Genomic DNA, 21,192 nt, shown 5'->3' with positions numbered 1-21,192 from the left:
TAGTTTTGAGGTGTAAGAGAAATAAGAAGGGGGTTAGAATAGAAAGAAGAATAAGTTGTTGGGCCAAAATAGATTTAGGAAGATCGTTTAGTATTATAAATAGAGAAGCTTAGGTTAGAAAGAGTTTACCGAAAACCGCTTTTTGGAAAAGAGGAGAACAAGAAAGAAGAGAAGAGGAGAAGACCTTAGGAAAGAAGAACGCTGCCGCTGATTCAGGAATTAATCTAAGGTGAGGGTGAGACTATCTTGCATTAATATTAAGTTGTTAAATCATTAGATTGCATCTAACAAGTTGGGGAAAGTTTGTGAGAATTTGAGAATTAGGGTTTTGAGAGAGATTTGATGATTAGATGATGAAAACTTGTTGAATTGATGTAGAAATTGTATACAGTCCTTAGATAACCCATATGATGATTATTGGATGTAGTTTTGAGGTTAAAACCATGAAATTGGATGAGATGTTGGTGAGTTTAAGAATTAGGGTTTAATAATTGTAATAGGTTGTTAATAGATTTGAGAACCCTTTGAATTTGCATACAGTAAGTTGATGAATAATTAGTGTTCTAATGATAGGGCAATCATAGAGTAATGATTAGGGTCAAGTTTGGAGAGTATTGGATCGAATAAGAAGTGGAAAAGATTTTCCCAAAGCGAAATCGCAGCTGAACTGCGATTTTGCTGTCAATGTGCAAAACGCGTTTTTATTGTCTCAGTTTGACAAGTTTAAGTTCTGAAATGGGTTTAGCTGTAAACACGAAAGTTGTAGGTATGGATGTTAGCTTTCTAATGCCGTTGGTCTCACGTCAATAGGATTTATAGAGCTTGAGTTATGGTCAAATTACTGCATGTAGGTCACAGTGAATTTTTATGGACTTTCAGCACAACTTTTCCGAATTTAAAAAAAAAAACTGGTATTGATCGGTACAGAATTGGTCTTAGGCGTAAACATGAAAGTTTTAGATAATTTTGTTAGCTTTCTAGTGGCTTTGGTTTGACGTGAAAATAATGTTTGGTCTTTGAGTTATGATTAAAATACTACAGGGAGGTCTTAGCGAAATTGTACGGTGACAGCATTCTCTGTTTCATGTTTTTGCGTTTTGTTCATATGTTTCTGTTTTGAATTGATCTTTGTTCTAAACATGAAAGTTGTTGATATTTGTGATATCTTTCCAGTAGCTTTGGTTTGACATGAAAATATGTTGTGGATAATTTATTATGTTTTTACAAAGATACATAGTGAATTATTGTCGATGTTTAAATACGATGTTATATGAAGTTGTTTATGATTGATGAATATGATGTTTTAAGATGTAGTTTATTATCATTTGATATTGTTATATTATGATATGACATGAATTATTTATGTGATCCATATGTTGTCAAGATGTTAAGATGTTAAGACGTTAAGATGATAAGAGTTGTTAAGTCGTCGAGTCGTTATGAAGTCATCAAGTTGTTAAGATGTTATGTTGTCAAGATATCAAGATGTTAGGATGTCATAGATGTTCATAAAGTTTCTAAGACGTAAGATGTTGAGTCCATGCATACTCATTTAAAGATGAGGGCTCATGCCCTGGAGCTTTTGCTCAACCACGACGATGGAGCTTTTGCTCAACCACGACGATGAGGGCTTATGCCCTAGGAGTATATTTATGCTCAACCACGATGATGAGGGCTTATGCCCTAAAATGGTACCACATGCATTTGCATTTTCATGATGATCAAAGATGGTTTAAGACGTTAAGAGTTGCATAGTCGAGTCTAGATGCATTGTCAGGTCAAGTTGTTAAGATGTCAAGTTATCGAGATGTTAAGATGTTAAGATGTCAAGTTGATGAGCTATTAATGAAGTGCTTTATGAATGATTATGATGCTTAAGATGATGAATGATTATGATGTGTATGATGATTGATTACGAAGTTGCTTATGATGATTGATTATGAAGTTGTTTATGATAAGATGATATGTGATTTATGATAAGATGCTATGTGATTTATGGTATGATGCTATGTGATTTATGATATGATGCTACATGTTTACTAATGATGATATGTGATGATGTATGTGATATTATTGATAATATAAGATGAAGTATATGACTAATATAGGAAGAATAGTGACACTAGTTAAGAAAGTTTAAGTTGTTAGATATGATTAATGAATTATAAGATGTTTAAGTTGTTGAATGTACTTTATATGATTTATATGCTTTATATTATTGTTTGAGAAATCTCACCCCTCTGCTTGGAAATGTTGCTCTTCGTATGAGTAACTTGCAGGTAACCAGGATTAGTTGCGGTCGTGAGTGGACTCCTCACAAGTGTGTCTTAGGTGCTCTGATACGTAACGGGATGGGATTATGTCTTTACTTTCTGTTCCTTACGTATTACTTTATGAATCTTTCAAGAATTGATGTTGAACTAAGTTTTATGAAATTTTATATTGAGGCCCTTGTGCCAAAGATTATTTAAGTTGTCAAACTATTCCGCTGCGAAGATTTAAAGATTATGTTGTTATATTTTTGAAGGATAAATTATTATTCCATTTACGTTTTTTTAAGAAATGTGACATTCCGTTTTATGATGAAAAACTCTGATTTTATTTAAGAAATTTTTACGTTGGGAAAACGGGGTGTTACAATTGGTATCAGAGCAGGTCGGTCCGTTCGGCCAAGTAGAAGAGTCGTTGTGTCGTGTCGTCATGTTTTCTAGTTAGTAGTTATGTTTTATTATGCGATCATGTTTAACTGACTAACATTGATGTGGTTTTGTGATTTGTTTGAAGAAACAATAATTAAATTTATTTTCTCTTGTGCTTGAATTTCGAGGACGAAATTCTTTTAAGTTGGGGAGAGTTGTAACGCCCTCCTTTTTATTTAATTATTTTAATTAGTTTTAGAATATATTTATATGATTGGTATGATTTACATGATTTATGTGATATTTTGTTATGTTATATGTTGGTATTTACTAGCATAATATAATTGTTATTTGGTGTAGAAATATATTTGTTATTTGTTATAGATATATTTGTTATTTGGTGTAGAAATATATTTGTTATTTGTTATAGATATATTTGTTATTTGGTGTAGAAATATATTTGTTATTTGTTAGAGATATATTTGTTATTGGTGTATTATTATTATTATTAAGTGGGGGAGAGATATATTTAATTTAGAAATAAATAAGATTATGAGGAATAGAGTAGTTTTGAGGTGTAAGAGAAATAAGAAGGGGGTTAGAATAGAAAGAAGAATAAGTTGTTGGGCCAAAATAGATTTAGGAAGATCGTTTAGTATTATAAATAGAGAAGCTTAGGTTAGAAAGAGTTTACCGAAAACCGCTTTTTGGAAAAGAGGAGAACAAGAAAGAAGAGAAGAGGAGAAGACCTTAGGAAAGAAGAACGCTGCAGCTGATTCAGGAATTAATCTAAGGTGAGGGTGAGACTATCTTGCATTAATATTAAGTTGTTAAATCATTAGATTGCATCTAACAAGTTGGGGAAAGTTTGTGAGAATTTGAGAATTAGGGTTTTGAGAGAGATTTGATGATTAGATGATGAAAACTTGTTGAATTGATGTAGAAATTGTATACAGTCCTTAGATAACCCATATGATGATTATTGGATGTAGTTTTGAGGTTAAAACCATGAAATTGGATGAGATGTTGGTGAGTTTAAGAATTAGGGTTTAATAATTGTAATAGGTTGTTAATAGATTTGAGAACCCTTTGAATTTGCATACAGTAAGTTGATGAATAATTAGTGTTCTAATGATAGGGCAATCATAGAGTAATGATTAGGGTCAAGTTTGGAGAGTATTGGATCGAATAAGAAGTGGAAAAGATTTTCCCAAAGCGAAATCGCAGCTGAACTGCGATTTTGCTGTCAATGTGCAAAACGCATTTTTATTGTCTCAGTTTGACAAGTTTAAGTTCCGAAATGGGTTTAGCTGTAAACACGAAAGTTGTAGGTATGGATGTTAGCTTTCTAATGCCGTTGGTCTCACGTCAATAGGATTTATAGAGCTTGAGTTATGGTCAAATTACTGCATGTAGGTCACAGTGAATTTTTATGGACTTTCAGCACAACTTTTCCGAATTTAAAAAAAAAACTGGTATTGATCGGTACAGAATTGGTCTTAGGCGTAAACATGAAAGTTTTAGATAATTTTGTTAGCTTTCTAGTGGCTTTGGTTTGACGTGAAAATAATGTTTGGTCTTTGAGTTATGATTAAAATACTACAGGGAGGTCTTAGCGAAATTGTACGGTGACAGCATTCTCTGTTTCATGTTTTTGCGTTTTGTTCATATGTTTCTGTTTTGAATTGATCTTTGTTCTAAACATGAAAGTTGTTGATATTTGTGATATCTTTCCAGTAGCTTTGGTTTGACATGAAAATATGTTGTGGATAATTTATTATGTTTTTACAAAGATACATAGTGAATTATTGTCGATGTTTAAATACGATGTTATATGAAGTTGTTTATGATTGATGAATATGATGTTTTAAGATGTATTTTATTATCATTTGATATTGTTATATTATGATATGACATGAATTATTTATGTGATCCATATGTTGTCAAGATGTTAAGATGTTAAGACGTTAAGATGATAAGAGTTGTTAAGTCGTCGAGTCGTTATGAAGTCATCAAGTTGTTAAGATGTTATGTTGTCAAGATATCAAGATGTTAGGATGTCATAGATGTTCATAAAGTTTCTAAGACGTAAGATGTTGAGTCCATGCATACTCATTTAAAGATGAGGGCTCATGCCCTGGAGCTTTTGCTCAACCACGACGATGGAGCTTTTGCTCAACCACGACGATGAGGGCTTATGCCCTAGGAGTATATTTATGCTCAACCACGATGATGAGGGCTTATGCCCTAAAATGGTACCACATGCATTTGCATTTTCATGATGATCAAAGATGGTTTAAGACGTTAAGAGTTGCATAGTCGAGTCTAGATGCATTGTCAGGTCAAGTTGTTAAGATGTCAAGTTATCGAGATGTTAAGATGTTAAGATGTCAAGTTGATGAGCTATTAATGAAGTGCTTTATGAATGATTATGATGCTTAAGATGATGAATGATTATGATGTGTATGATGATTGATTACGAAGTTGCTTATGATGATTGATTATGAAGTTGTTTATGATAAGATGATATGTGATTTATGATAAGATGCTATGTGATTTATGGTATGATGCTATGTGATTTATGATATGATGCTACATGTTTACTAATGATGATATGTGATGATGTATGTGATATTATTGATAATATAAGATGAAGTATATGACTAATATAGGAAGAATAGTGACACTAGTTAAGAAAGTTTAAGTTGTTAGATATGATTAATGAATTATAAGATGTTTAAGTTGTTGAATGTACTTTATATGATTTATATGCTTTATATTATTGTTTGAGAAATCTCACCCCTCTGCTTGGAAATGTTGCTCTTCGTATGAGTAACTTGCAGGTAACCAGGATTAGTTGCGGTCGTGAGTGGACTCCTCACAAGTGTGTCTTAGGTGCTCTGATACGTAACGGGATGGGATTATGTCTTTACTTTCTGTTCCTTACGTATTACTTTATGAATCTTTCAAGAATTGATGTTGAACTAAGTTTTATGAAATTTTATATTGAGGCCCTTGTGCCAAAGATTATTTAAGTTGTCAAACTATTCCGCTGCGAAGATTTAAAGATTATGTTGTTATATTTTTGAAGGATAAATTATTATTCCATTTACGTTTTTTTAAGAAATGTGACATTCCGTTTTATGATGAAAAACTCTGATTTTATTTAAGAAATTTTTACGTTGGGAAAACGGGGTGTTACAATTGGTATCAGAGCAGGTCGGTCCGTTCGGCCAAGTAGAAGAGTCGTTGTGTCGTGTCGTCATGTTTTCTAGTTAGTAGTTATGTTTTATTATGCGATCATGTTTAACTGACTAACATTGATGTGGTTTTGTGATTTGTTTGAAGAAACAATAATTAAATTTATTTTCTCTTGTGCTTGAATTTCGAGGACGAAATTCTTTTAAGTTGGGGAGAGTTGTAACGCCCTCCTTTTTATTTAATTACTTTAATTAGTTTTAGAATATATTTATATGATTGGTATGATTTACATGATTTATGTGATATTTAGTTATGTTATATGTTGGTATTTACTAGCATAATATAATTGTTATTTGGTGTAGAAATATATTTGTTATTTGTTATAGATATATTTGTTATTTGGTGTAGAAATATATTTGTTATTTGTTATAGATATATTTGTTATTTGGTGTAGAAATATATTTGTTATTTGTTAGAGATATATTTGTTATTGGTGTATTATTATTATTATTAAGTGGGGGAGAGATATATTTAATTTAGAAATAAATAAGATTATGAGGAATAGAGTAGTTTTGAGGTGTAAGAGAAATAAGAAGGGGGTTAGAATAGAAAGAAGAATAAGTTGTTGGGCCAAAATAGATTTAGGAAGATCGTTTAGTATTATAAATAGAGAAGCTTAGGTTAGAAAGAGTTTACCGAAAACCGCTTTTTGGAAAAGAGGAGAACAAGAAAGAAGAGAAGAGGAGAAGACCTTAGGAAAGAAGAACGCTGCCGCTGATTCAGGAATTAATCTAAGGTGAGGGTGAGACTATCTTGCATTAATATTAAGTTGTTAAATCATTAGATTGCATCTAACAAGTTGGGGAAAGTTTGTGAGAATTTGAGAATTAGGGTTTTGAGAGAGATTTGATGATTAGATGATGAAAACTTGTTGAATTGATGTAGAAATTGTATACAGTCCTTAGATAACCCATATGATGATTATTGGATGTAGTTTTGAGGTTAAAACCATGAAATTGGATGAGATGTTGGTGAGTTTAAGAATTAGGGTTTAATAATTGTAATAGGTTGTTAATAGATTTGAGAACCCTTTGAATTTGCATACAGTAAGTTGATGAATAATTAGTGTTCTAATGATAGGGCAATCATAGAGTAATGATTAGGGTCAAGTTTGGAGAGTATTGGATCGAATAAGAAGTGGAAAAGATTTTCCCAAAGCGAAATCGCAGCTGAACTGCGATTTTGCTGTCAATGTGCAAAACGCATTTTTATTGTCTCAGTTTGACAAGTTTAAGTTCCGAAATGGGTTTAGCTGTAAACACGAAAGTTGTAGGTATGGATGTTAGCTTTCTAATGCCGTTGGTCTCACGTCAATAGGATTTATAGAGCTTGAGTTATGGTCAAATTACTGCATGTAGGTCACAGTGAATTTTTATGGACTTTCAGCACAACTTTTCCGAATTTAAAAAAAAAACTGGTATTGATCGGTACAGAATTGGTCTTAGGCGTAAACATGAAAGTTTTAGATAATTTTGTTAGCTTTCTAGTGGCTTTGGTTTGACGTGAAAATAATGTTTGGTCTTTGAGTTATGATTAAAATACTACAGGGAGGTCTTAGCGAAATTGTACGGTGACAGCATTCTCTGTTTCATGTTTTTGCGTTTTGTTCATATGTTTCTGTTTTGAACTGATCTTTGTTCTAAACATGAAAGTTATTGATATTTGTGATATCTTTCCAGTAGCTTTGGTTTGACATGAAAATATGTTGTGGATAATTTATTATGTTTTTACAAAGATACATAGTGAATTATTGTCGATGTTTAAATACGATGTTATATGAAGTTGTTTATGATTGATGAATATGATGTTTTAAGATGTTGTTTATTATCATTTGATATTGTTATATTATGATATGACATGAATTATTTATGTGATCCATATGTTGTCAAGATGTTAAGATGTTAAGACGTTAAGATGATAAGAGTTGTTAAGTCTGTTTTATCTTGGTTTTTTGAGTGTCAAACATTGATTAAGTTTGAACCTTTTTAACCTTTGATATCTTATTTTTTCTTGGGAAGGGAAAAAGTAAGCAAAACCCTTGAGAATCGAGGTCCGGGAGTTGTTTCCGTTACGGGAAGGTGTTAGGCACCCATAACGACTATAGTATCCTATAGGAACCGTGTTTATTTTCTACGCGCGCGCTTTATTTTTAAATGCTATTTTGAAATGTTATTTACACCTAAAGTTTGCTAAATGAAGAATTGGAGGGAGAGGAATGTTTTTGGATTTTTATTTTATTTGAATTGAAGGAATTTTGTTCCTTGCCTACGTACCCGTTTAAGGGATCAAATCCACCGTAGTTCTCTTCCAAAAATGTTTTTGTTTTTGTTGGTTGATTTTAAGTTTGAAAATTGGAATTTTGAAGAATGGAGATTGAGAGGCCTCAAGGGCATAAGATTGAAAAAATGTGGGGTTTGATTAGTTATTTGCAAAGTATGGTCTAAGTATGGTTATTTTTCATTGAAATTTGATTAAGAAAATGAAGAAGGAAAATTCAATGGGATTTTGATCCCAAGGTTTATTATGAAAAAAGGTTTGAGTGATAGTTTGTTCACATTTTTTTGGAAAATTGATTTTCTCTAAGTGTAAAGCCTAAACATTCATCTAAACATACAATCCTAGACATACATCTAAACATGCATATTCTAGCTATATACCTAAAGTGAAGTGTGTGCATGTGTCGGTGCTTGTGTCGGTGTACATTATTAGAGTCCATAGTCCATATTACATCATTGGCCTAGATACATTCTATGGTCTTGCAAGAAATTAAATGGCATAAGAAAAATATTACAAAAGCTCCTAAGTCTTTACATTCTAAGTCTTGGTACAAATTAAATTGCAAGAAATAAAGTGAATATGAGATGAGATGGGGATGCTTTATGAAATGATGAACAAAATGGTTAGTAGCATAGTATGTAATATGGTAAGGAGATGTAATCAAGTAAACACCACAAAACTTCAAGACACACCAAAACAAAGGCAAAACACACCCAAAACTTGACCACAAAAGCAAAGCCAATTCATCACTCCCAACCCTCATATTTCAATCAATTTTTAAAGGTTCCATTTCAATTTTAACCATGAGGATTAGAGAGAAGTATTAAACTAAGCAATTATGAAGCACTTTTAGGCCTATTTTACACTTTAATTCCACATAGAGCTATTCCCATGACTTATAACACAAGGAACTAACAAACCACACTTCAAAACAGTAAGGAACAACTCTAAATCAGGGGTATACACATTGCAAACTCTCACACTAAGGGTCAATATACCATATCAAGATTTTGGGATCAAGAACATGCAAGAATTTCACAAGAAATTAACAAAAAGTAACATAAAATCACAAGAAAACTCCACATATATTTTTATCAATTTTAACATGCAACAATTATCACAAAAATACCACAAAACTATCAAGGAATGTGTATGAAAATCTTTGGAGTTTTTTAGAGAATTTTTAACCACAAAAAAACATGTGAAATTTCACAAGATTTAACAAAAATAATGAACAATTGACTAAAAAAAATGCCACTTATTTTTTATCCAGATTCAACACATAACAGCATCACAAGAAAGTCAAGAATCTAATCAAGAACCCATGAAAAAATTAATTGGATTTTTTAACAAAGTTTTTGAGCATGAAGGTGCACAAATAGCAAGAAGTAGTGACAAAAATAGCAAAAACAGGGGAAATTCGCAGGAAAACCAAGCCCAAACCCAAGCCCAAGGAGGAAATGGATCCTGGATCCTTCAGGACTCACAGAAGGCCGTTGGATTGATCCAACTGGATCAACCCCTAGATCTAATGGCCAGGACGTAAAGCCAGCGAACCAAGACTGAACCAGACCGGTTCAGTCACCTATACAAAGGCTGGTGGACCGGTCCAATTCATTATCACCATTCGTTTCTCTCTCTTCTCTCAGGTTTCTCTCGTTCTCTCTTTTTCTCACCCTAACCCTAACGGCGCCGTTTGAATGAGAGGACGATGATAGAGACCTTGCAAACCCTGTAAGACGACGGAATCATCGTCTTCTCCGACGAGAACGACAGATTCCGTTCATCCTTTTTTGTATCTTCTTGAAATGTGAAGGTTCGGTTGGTGTTCTCATCGTTCGTCATTTCAAACCCTAATCTACCTTATTTTGCACGCTGATGGCGAATTTGCATCTGGCTTTACCAAATAAACGGTGATTTGTTACAGATCTGTGTTTTAGGGTTTCGACTTTCGAATCTTTTCAAGCTTTTTCAGTTCTTTCGAATGAACAAGTCTCAGGCCTTGTTGATCCGTCTCATTTCACCGTTTATTTGGGACGTGAACCTTCAATGATGAATTAAACACAAAAATGAGAAGGATTCATAAGCTTACCTGGTTTCGAATGGAAATTCGAGTGAGGAGATGAAGAAAACCTTCTCGGATTCTCTCTAAGCTTCTGGTGAGTAACTTGTTGTCGTTCGTCTTCTTCCTCTCTGATTCGTTTCGAATTCAATCCCTCTTCTTCTTCCTTTCACCCAAAACCCTTCGTGATCGCAGGAAATTCGTCTTTGTACGAATTCTTGTTTGAATTGTGAAGGTGAAGGTTCAATGATGATGATTTTCGAGGAAAATCACTGAGAACCTTCTGCAAATTCGAATCACCTTTGCTGAATTGAATACACTCTGCTTTTTTGATATTCTGGAACTTTGAATTGATTTTTGTGTGTGTTGAATGATGAATTCGATGAAGAATTCGTATGAATTTTGAATTTGTGGTGGTTTGTGATTCTGTTACGGCGGTGGAAGTGGCGGTGGAAGGTTTGTTACGGTGGTTAGGATTGGAGAAGAAAGAGAAAGTTTGTTAGACTTTCTGTGATGATGTGTCACTGAGTGATTGCTGATTCTCTGAAAATTTCTGAGTTGGCAATGCTTTATAGGCCAGCTTGTGACTTCTGATCCAATGAGTGTTTGACACCTGTGCTGGACTGAAAAATGGCTCGGCCTTGGGCAATTTCTAAATTTTGGGACCTTCTTGCAATATTTGGAACTTTGGGGACTGGCCTGCAAAATAATAAAAGAACTAAAAAGGACCTTGGAAAAAAAAGGACTACTTTGCAATACTTGAGACTTTTTGGGACCAAAATGTAATTGTCCAAACAGAACTTGAAACGAAAATTGACCTAAAATAATCAAAGACTTAACATAAAATGACACAAGGACCAAAAATGCAATTTTTAGAATTTTTAGGGTTAAAATGAAATTTAAAATAAAATTGAATTAAAATTGGTAAAATGAAAATAACGTAAAGTGAAACGATTAAAATTTGACAAAACGGACTAAAATGAACCAATGGCTTAAATGAGGTACTTTAAAGTAACCTGTCTCTGCCAAAATTTCGTGTGAAATGACCAAAATGCCCCTGGGGCTTAAAACGACTGAAGATGACTCAGATGCAATTTAAAAGATGGATTTTTAACAGGGAATTGAAACAAAAGTTTATTTGAACCAACTTGAAAGACTCAGAGGCAATTTTTAAGATTTGAACAGGGTTTTGACACTTGAAAAGACTAAAATGCCCCTAGGGGCAAAACTGACTCAAAATGACTTCAAATGCAATTTTTGAGATGGATTTTGACATAGAATGAAACAGAGACTTATTCAAACTCCTTGAAAGGACTCAAACAAATTTTAAAAGACTGAAAGGAATTTTGTCATAGGAAATGACTAAAATACCCTTCCATGCGAACTTTGCAAGTAATATTGAAATAAAATGCAGAGAAGAAATGCAATTGATCAGAGACAGTTCAAATGACATGTAATGCAAAAAAGAATTGAATTAGTATTTTTAGGTCCAAAATTAGGGTATAACAGCTGCCCCTATTTAAGTTTCTTTGTCCGGAGAGTCAAGAGACGAAGTCCTAGAGTTGACGGGACGAAGATACTTAAATATTAACATTTGCACTGCTTTTGGACATAAAAATACGTTTTCAGATTTTCAAAAACATGAATGCCATCAGTGCTTTGATTATGAATGCAAGACAAACAACTGGAGTCTATGGAGCCTGTCATGTCACTGGGGATTCAGGTGGACATTGACTGGGTAGACAAACCAGGGGATAGAAAATAAGGTACAAGTTGTTCTTTGGGTCGAACTAGCCACTTGACAAAGGAATACAAAACAAGGGACAGGTGCAAGTTGTTCTTGGGATCGAACTTGGCACTTGACCGGAAACATAGATGTATAGGCAGACACGAGCTGTTCTTTGGATCGAACTTGACACTTGATTGAAGATACAAACAGATAGGCAGACACAAACTGTTCTTTTGGATCGAACTGGCTGTTTGGCCGGAGACATAGACAAAAGGGTAGATACAAACTATTCTTTGGATCGAACTTGCTTGTTGGATTATCACCACGTCATGTGGGTAGGTGCAAACTGTTCCTTTTAGATCGAACTTGCCGTTTGACCGAAGGTATATGTATATAAGCAGGTACAAGTGGTTCTTTTCGGATCGAACCTGGCACTTGACCAGTAACAAGATACAAATTGGAAGTCTGGTTTAACAAGATACCAATTGAGGGTAAGTTGTCATTGACTTGATTTGAAGGTAGACATGACCATTTTTGTTGGCCCAAAAGCAAATTGAGAGTGAATTGACATTGATTTGGATTGAATTGAAAGTTGACATTGAAAGAGAGATTGAGAATTGAGATTGAACAGAGACATAGACATAGACATTGGATTGAGAGTTGAAATTGGAAGAGTCATTGAAAATTGGAATTGAATTGAGACATAGACATTGACATTGGATTGGAGAGTTGCATTTGACATTTGAAATTGGATTGGAATTGAATTGAAAATTGAAATTGACATTGACATTGGATATTGACATTGACATTGAAATTGGATATTGACATTTGACATTGAAATTGGGATTGCTTCGAATTTGACATTTGAAATCGAAAGTTGGAATTGGATTGAATTTGACAATTGAAATTGGAATTTGAGAGTTGAGATTGTAATTGATTTGAAATTGGAATTGGAAGTTGAGATTGCATCGAATTTGGCAGTTGAAATGATTTGAAATTGAAATTGGAGATTGCATTGAATTTGACAGTTGAATTTGAATTGAATTTGACAGTTGAGAGTTGGATATGCAACATGTATGTATGGTATAGCAAGACCATTGGATGTATGAGCACATAAAATGCATGATTATGCATGTATGAATGCTTGAAATGCATGACTGGTTTGTAACTTGACAGAGAAGTTTCACAAAGGCAGACGAAACATTGGAAGGTTGGGCACGTAGTGGCTCGTGCTGCAACATATTCACAGGGGAAAAATCTCTTTGGAGAGACCGTCGTTGAGAGACGTATCGAAACCATGGCTGAGGGCAATAAAACTTGTAGAGGGGGGACCCTTGGAAGGTCCTTGGATACAGGTCGCCGTTGCTAGGCGTGTCAGTGCTGGGTAAACATTGGATGTTCGCATCTGTGGTCAATGCTTTTTCAAAATTTTATTTTTCATTTTTCATTTTTCAATCCCATTTTTGCCTGAACCGCCCTTTCGGGTTTTCGATTCACCGGGGAGTAAGATTCTTTTCATTGCCCCATTTTTGCCTGAATTTCCTTCATAGGTTGTCAATCAGCGGGGTGCTCATTTTTGCCTAAGCCGCCCTTTCGGGTTTTCAACTTAGCGAGCTTTTCATTTTCATTTTTTTCAATTTTTTTCATTTTCATTCTGTTTTTTCATTCTTGCCATTGACCACAGATCATCCTGGGGAGTAACCTGCTTGTAACATGTATTGAAATAGACATTGACATTCATTCATTCATGCATGTTTCATTGAAATGTACCCTATTGCTCAGGTTTGCTTTCAAAATAGACAGAAAAAGATTTTTAGTTTTCAAAAGATGTTTGTTTCAGACATTGACATTATCAAAATGGAAAGAAAATATTTTGTGTACATCATTGAAAGTAGAAAGAAAAATAGAGTTTCAAACAATAGCACAGGCTCAAATTGATGTAGAAGAGTGAGAGTCAGCCAAAGGCATGACTTCACGGATTTACAAAGCTTGGAAAATGGTAATTTTATTGGTTGGTGATACATTGAACACGATGACCGCTACATTTCATAGAAATTTTGAATTCACAAATACAGAAGCCTCTGATGAAGACGATCATTGACAGTTGCAGATGCCCCAAGGGGTGATGGTGATTTGCCAGATATAGTTACTTGTCTTTTATTGTCAACCTCATTTTTGCATGAACCGCCCTTTCAGGTTTTCGGCTCATCGAGGCGCTCATTCTTGCCTGAGTTGCGTGCAATCTCAGCGAGCTCTTTCATATTTTTTTTTGTCCCTAACTTTTGCCTGGATCGCCCTTTCGGGTTTTCGATCCACCGGGAAGCGCATTTTTGCCTAGGCCGCCCTTTCGGGTTTTCGACCTACCACGCTGTTCTTTTCTTTTTAGACAAAGTATTTCTTGACTTTATCGGCATTGACAGGATTTGGGAGTTCGACACCATCCATGTGTGTAAGAATCAAAGCACCACCAGAGAAAGCCTTCTTGACAACATAAGGACCTTCATAGTTAGGTGTCCACTTGCCCCTTGGGTCGGGTTGCTGACTTATCCTTCTTTTCAATACAAGTTCGCCTTCCTTGAATTCTCGAGGTCGGACTTTCTTGTCAAAAGCATTCTTCATTCGTACTTGATACAACTGTCCATGAGTCATGGCATCCATACGTTTCTCTTCAATCAAATTCAATTGATCGTACCGACTTTGACACCATTCAGCCTCAGTTAATTTTGCTTCCATGATCACTCGAAGAGACGGAATCTCCACTTCCAGAGGGAGAACTGCTTCCATACCATATACCAAAGAGAAAGGAGTTGCCCCGGTTGAACTACGCACTGTGGTACGGTAACCATGCAAGGCAAAAGGTAGCATTTCATGCCAGTCTTTGTAAGTAGTGACCATCTTCTGAACAATCTTCTTGATGTTCTTGTTAGCGGCCTCAACTGCACCATTCATCTGAGGTCGGTAAGGAGAAGAGTTGTGATGTTCAATCTTGAACTCTTCACATAAAGCTTGCATCATGCTATTGTTCAGATTGGAACCATTGTCAGTGATGATCTTGTTGGGAACACCATATCGACAGATGATGTTATTCTTGATAAACTTCACTACCACTTGCTTGGTCACATTTGCATAGGAAGCGGCTTCAACCCACTTGGTGAAATAATCAATTGCCACTAGAATTAAACGATGTCCATTGGAAGCTTTTGGTTCGATTCTTCCGATCATGTCAATGCCCCACATAGAGAAAGGCCATGGGGAAGAGATAACATTGAGGGCATATGGAGGCACATGAATCTTGTCAGCATAGATTTGACATTTGTGGCATCTCTTAGCATGTTTGTGGCAGTCACGCTCCATAGTTATCCAGTAATAGCCGGCTCTTAACAGCTTCCTTGACATGGTGTGGCCCGAAGCATGGGTCCCAAAAGTGCCATCATGCACATCATGCATCAACTTCTCAGCTTCTTGTTTATCAACACATCTCAACAAAACCATGTCATAGTTCCTCTTGTATAGGATTTCTCCGTCCAGAAGGAATTTGCTAGCCCATCGTCTCAAAGTCTTTTTATCCCTGTTGGAAGCACCAGGTGGATATTCACGATTCTGCAAGAATTGCTTGATGTTGTAATACCAAGGCTTTTTATCATTCACAACCTCATCAGCTTGATCTGACATATTTTCAATAGTAAACACATGAGCGGGTCTATCAAGACGCTGCACTTTGATTACGGGCACGTCATTCCAATAGTTCACACGAAACATGGAAGACAAAGTAGCAAGAGCATCAGCCATCTGGTTTTCATCCCGAGGGATGTGGTGCAGCTCGACCTTGGCAAAATATGTCAACAGACGTCTTGCATAGTCACGGTAAGGGATCAGCTTCTCATGATGAGTCTCCCACTCACCCTTTATCTGATTAATGACAAGTGCAGAATCTCCATAGATGTCAAGGTGTTTGATTCTCAGGTCAAGGGCTTCTTCGATGCCCAAGATGCATGCTTCATATTCAGCTATGTTGTTTGTGCATTCGAAAGTTATTCGAGCGGTGAAAGGAATGTGATGCCCCTGTGGAGTTACAATGATGACCCCAATTCCTTTACCATAAGCATTAACAGCGCCATCAAACACCAATCCCCACTTGCTATTGGGATCTGGCCCTTCATTGATCAGTGGTTCTTCACAGTCTTTTGCTTTCAGATACATAATCTCTTCATCAGGGAAGTCAAATTTAATTGGCTGGTAATCATCAAGAGGCTGATAAGCAAGATGCTCAGCAAGGACACTTCCTTTGATTGCTTTTTGAGCTTTGTACACAATATCATATTCAGACAACAACATTTGCCAACGTGCAATTTTTCCAGTGACAGCAGGTTTCTCAAAGATGTACTTGATTGGATCCATTCGGGAGATCAACCAAGTTGTATAATTCACCATATAATGACGCAGGCGTTTGGCAGCCCAAGCTAAAGCACAACAAGTCTTTTCAAGCATTGTATAACGAGTTTCACAGTCGGTGAACTTCTTACTCAGATAGTAGATAGCATGCTCTTTCTTACCAGTCTCATCTTGTTGACCAAGAACACAGCCCACTGAATCATCTAACACTGACAGATACATAATCAACGGCCTTCCTTCCACTGGCGGGACAAGGATAGGTGGTTCCAACAGGTATTCTTTAATGCTATCAAAAGCTTCCTGACATTCGTCATTCCATACAACAGGCTGATTCTTTCTGAGCAATTTGAAAATTGGTCCACAAGTAGTAGTCATGTGAGATATGAATCTTGAAATATAGTTCAGACGTCCGAGGAAACCCCTGACTTGCTTCTCAGTTTGAGGGGCCGGCATCTCTCTGATGGCTCGGACTTTATCAGGGTCAACTTCAATGCCTCTTTGACTGACAATGAAGCCAAGCAACTTCCCGGATCGTACACCGAATGTACACTTGTTAGGATTCAAACGCAGCTTGTACTTTCTCAATCTTTCAAACATCTTTTTCAAATACACAACATGCTGCTCTTCATCACTCGACTTCACAATCATATCATCAACATATACTTCAATCTCTATGTGAATCATATCATGAAACAGAGTTGTCATACCTCTTTGATAGGTAGCACCAGCATTTATCAAGCCGAACGGCATCACTTTATAACAGAACGTTCCCCACGGAGTGATGAAGGACGTCTTTTCTCTATCTTCAGGAGACATCCGTATCTGGTTATAGCCAGAGAAACCATCCATGAAGGAGAATACTTTGGATTGAGCCATACTGTCAACAAGCACGTCAATATGAGGCAATGGGAAGTTGTCTTTTGGACTGGCTTTGTTCAGGTCTCTGTAATCAACACACATTCGAACTTTCCCATCTTTCTTTGGTACTGGTACGATGTTGGCAATCCACTCAGGATATTCAGCTGTCATGAGGAAACCCGCATCAATTTGCTTCTGCACCTCAGCCTTGATCTTAAGAGCCATGTCTGGACGAGACCTTCTCAATTTCTGTCTGACAGGAGGACATTCAGGTCTTGTCGGTATTCGGTGTTCCACAATCTTGGGATCTAGACCCGGCATATCTTCATAAGACCATGCAAAGACATCTGGATAATCATGGAGAAGCTGAGTGATCTTCTTTTTCACCTCTGGCTCAAGTGCAGCACCAATCTTGATCTCTCGCTTGTTCTCTTCAGTACCCAGGTTGATAAGCTCAATCTCTTCCTGGTGAGGCTGAATGGCTCTTCTTTCTTGCTCAAGCAGTCGAGTGATCTCGTATGGTATTTCTTCATCATCCTCCTCATCTTCAGCTTCATATACAGGGAATTCAAAATTTGGAGGAACCATAGGGTCACTGTGTTCAACGGGTTTATTATGGTTCAATCTGCATAATATGATTGGGATGATTTTTAGAAAAATGTTTTCTATGCAGATTTTTGAAATTAATAAGAAAATATAGATGTTTTGGTTTTTTCTGGCATTACCATTATTTCCAAGAAAAAGGCACTGAAAAGTAAAAAAGCAAAGAGTCGCGGAAAAAGACGACAACTTTTATTAATAACGGCAATGCCGAAACGAACATGCCCTTACAATGATATCACTTTCGCCTTGGGCAGAGCGAAAGGATTGTTATTTTGAAAACAAAGAAAACATGAGCAACAAGACACATTACATGGAAGCATGCATGACCAAAGGAACATCAATGGCTTCCCAATTTCTCACGGTGCCTCCTGGTATAACAAATGTAGGCACGTGACTACCTCCAGCAGCATCTTCAGCAATAGCATTGATGAACCCAGCACTGTAGAAAGTTCCTGTCGAAACACCCGAGGTTGGGGAGAATCCAAGGCCTTCTTTGCGCTTGTTTTCCAAAATCTGAATTACTTTGCCCCAGCCAGCAGCTTGCCCTGCTTGAACAGCCTTCTGGGCGTCTTTCAGTGAAGCCATAGCAGTACCAGCTCTTCGGGGTTCTGCTCCTTCAACAGTCAAACCTTGAAATGACGTCCCTTCAGCGGACCCTGCTTCAACACAAGAGAAAGATGATACCTGGCTAACTAGATGTGCTTCTTCACCATGCACAGTGACAATCTTACCGTTCTTCACGAACTTGAGCTTTTGATGCAAAGTAGAAGTGACTGCTCCAGCGTCATGAATCCACGGTCTTCCGAGGAGACAGCTGTAAGAAGCATTGATGTCCATGACTTGGAAAGTGATCTGGAATGTTTCAGGACCAATAGTTATTGGCAAGTCTACTTCCCCGAGAACATCTTTGCGAGATCCGTCAAAAGCTTTCACCAAGTAGCTGCTTCCCCTCAAAGAGATTCCGTGATGACTCAATTGCCTTAGTGTGGACTCAGGCATTACATTCAACGATGATCCAGTGTCCACCAACACGTTGGATATCATATCAGACCCACAGTGCACCGAGATATGTAGAGCCAAGTTGTGGTGTTTCCCTGCTTCGGGGAGTTCATCGTCACCAAACCCCAAGTTGTTGCAGGCAGTAACATTACTCACTATCCCATCAAACTGATCCACAGAGACTTCGTGATCAACATAAGCTTGCTCAAGTATCTTCATCAACACCTTCCTGTGAGCTTCTGAGCTCATGAGCAGAGACAAGATGGATATCTTTGATGGAGTTTGCAGCAGCTGGTCAACAATCTTGTAGTCACTCTTTTTAATAAGCCTCAGAATCTCATCCAGATTAGACTCTTCAATAGATTGGCCTGTTGGGCCGGGGTTCTTGTCAACAGGAGGAGCAACTGGTGGAGTTATTGTGGCAATGGGTGTCACCATCTTCTTTTGAAACAAGGGTGGACGGACTTTTCCGCTTCTCAGAGTTGTAATTTCACCGGCAACATTGTCAACTGTAGCTGGGGATATCAGAGGCACTTCCACTCCATTCTCGACCATGGTTGCATTGTACTTGTAAGGAATTGCTTTTGTAGAGGTATAAGATACAGGACCAGGTAACCTGATCACCAAAGGCTCAACATTCCTTGTCTTAGATACACTTTCAGCGGGAGAGTCATGAAACACTGGCACAATCACACATACGTCACTGGCAATCAAGTGTTTGTTATCCATCAGACTCTGGATATCACCTTGCACAACACAACAGCCCATAGGATTTCGAAGACATTCTGGACAAGAAGCATGATCATGTTTGAACAGAGAAGCCTGGCAGAGCTTGACATGTAATGGTACCAAGGGAGTAACGACATTGCGGACATCCAGCATGGGATCATCTTGAGGAACGGGGATTCCTTCGAAGGCCTCGATCATGTTAACAGCAGCATGGTTTGGAAGCGGATTGTCAAGAACATGAGGGACACTATTCTCAAAAGTCAACCGTCCTTTTTCTATCAGGTCTTTCACAATATATTTCAGAGCAAAGCAACCTTCAACATCGTGACCTTGAGCACCCTGGTGGAATTCACATGTTAGATCCTGTCGGAACCTGGGAGGCAAAGGATTAGGCGGAGGCTTGCCTGGTCGGGTGACACAGTGTCCCTTGGCCAATAGAGTTGGGAGCAGTTCACCATACCGCATTGGTATTGGCGGAAAAGAAGGTTTGGGTCGGGGACCCTGTTGTTGCTGCCGTTGCTGTTGGGCAGGAGGCTGTTGTTGTACTTGCTGAGCGATGGCATTGACGGGCACTGGTGGTTGGCCTGGCGGCAGAGGATACTGTTGATAGAATGGCGGGAAGAAAGGATGTTGAGAGTATTGCATGTATTGATAAGGCGGAGGTAATTGTGTAGCAGCTGCAGACGGGTTACCGGATACCATCCCTACTTCAGATTCTTTCCTCTTATGGTGACCATTACCATACTTCTTTGGTGCACTGGCTGAAGATTCACCCTTCTCAAGGACAATAATACCCTCTCGGACAGCCTCCTCTAGACGAGTTCCCATTGTAACCATATCAGAGAAGTTGTTTGGAGCAGAGACTATCATTCTTTCCTTATATTCCTTCTTCAGAGTCTTCAGGAATGTCTGTGTTAATTCTTCCTCATCAAGTCGGGGAGAAACACGGGCAGCTGCCCCTCTCCATCTCTGAGCATATTCACGGAAGGTTTCATCTGATTTCTGAGATAGGGCTTTAAGAGAGTCCCTATTTGGCTTCAGACGGGTATTGAATTCATATTGACCTTCAAAAGCAGCAGCGAGTTCCTCAAAAGTATGGATGTTATCTTTGCTCAAACTAGTGTACCAATCTGCTGCATCATCTGTCAAGCTACTCTGAAAGCAGTGGATCATCAGTGCATCATTATCTGCGTAATTAGTCATCTTCCGGACATACCGGATGACATGGTTGTGTGAACAGGAAGTTCCGTTGTATTTGTCAAATTCTGGCTCTTTGAATTTCTTAGGAACCTCAAATCGGGATACCAAGCATAGATCACGAGCTTTAGCAGGAACACCGTTGTTTCCCCGGCTAGCCTTGACTTCACGGAGTTCTCCAGCCAACTCCCTTAACTGTCTCTTCATAGTTTCCATTGCGGGATCTTGTCCACGCGGAGCGTCAACATCAATCACCTGTTGCACAGTGTGTACAATAGGATCGGTAACAACGGTGGTTACTTGAGGCATGGCAGTGGATACAGGAATTTGTCCTTGACCAGCAAAACCAGAGACTCCAGCAGCAGTATTAGGAGAGTAGTAAGCCGAGAGGCCGTAAGGACGGCTGTTGGACATAACAATACGAGCATCAGTAGCCACAATAGACA

Source organism: Medicago sativa, chromosome 3, assembly GCF_051527215.1.
Source record: "Medicago sativa cultivar Bolivia chromosome 3, Bolivia_mono, whole genome shotgun sequence".
NCBI lineage: Eukaryota > Viridiplantae > Streptophyta > Magnoliopsida > Fabales > Fabaceae > Medicago > Medicago sativa.
Note: the sequence above shows the minus strand (reverse complement) of the source record.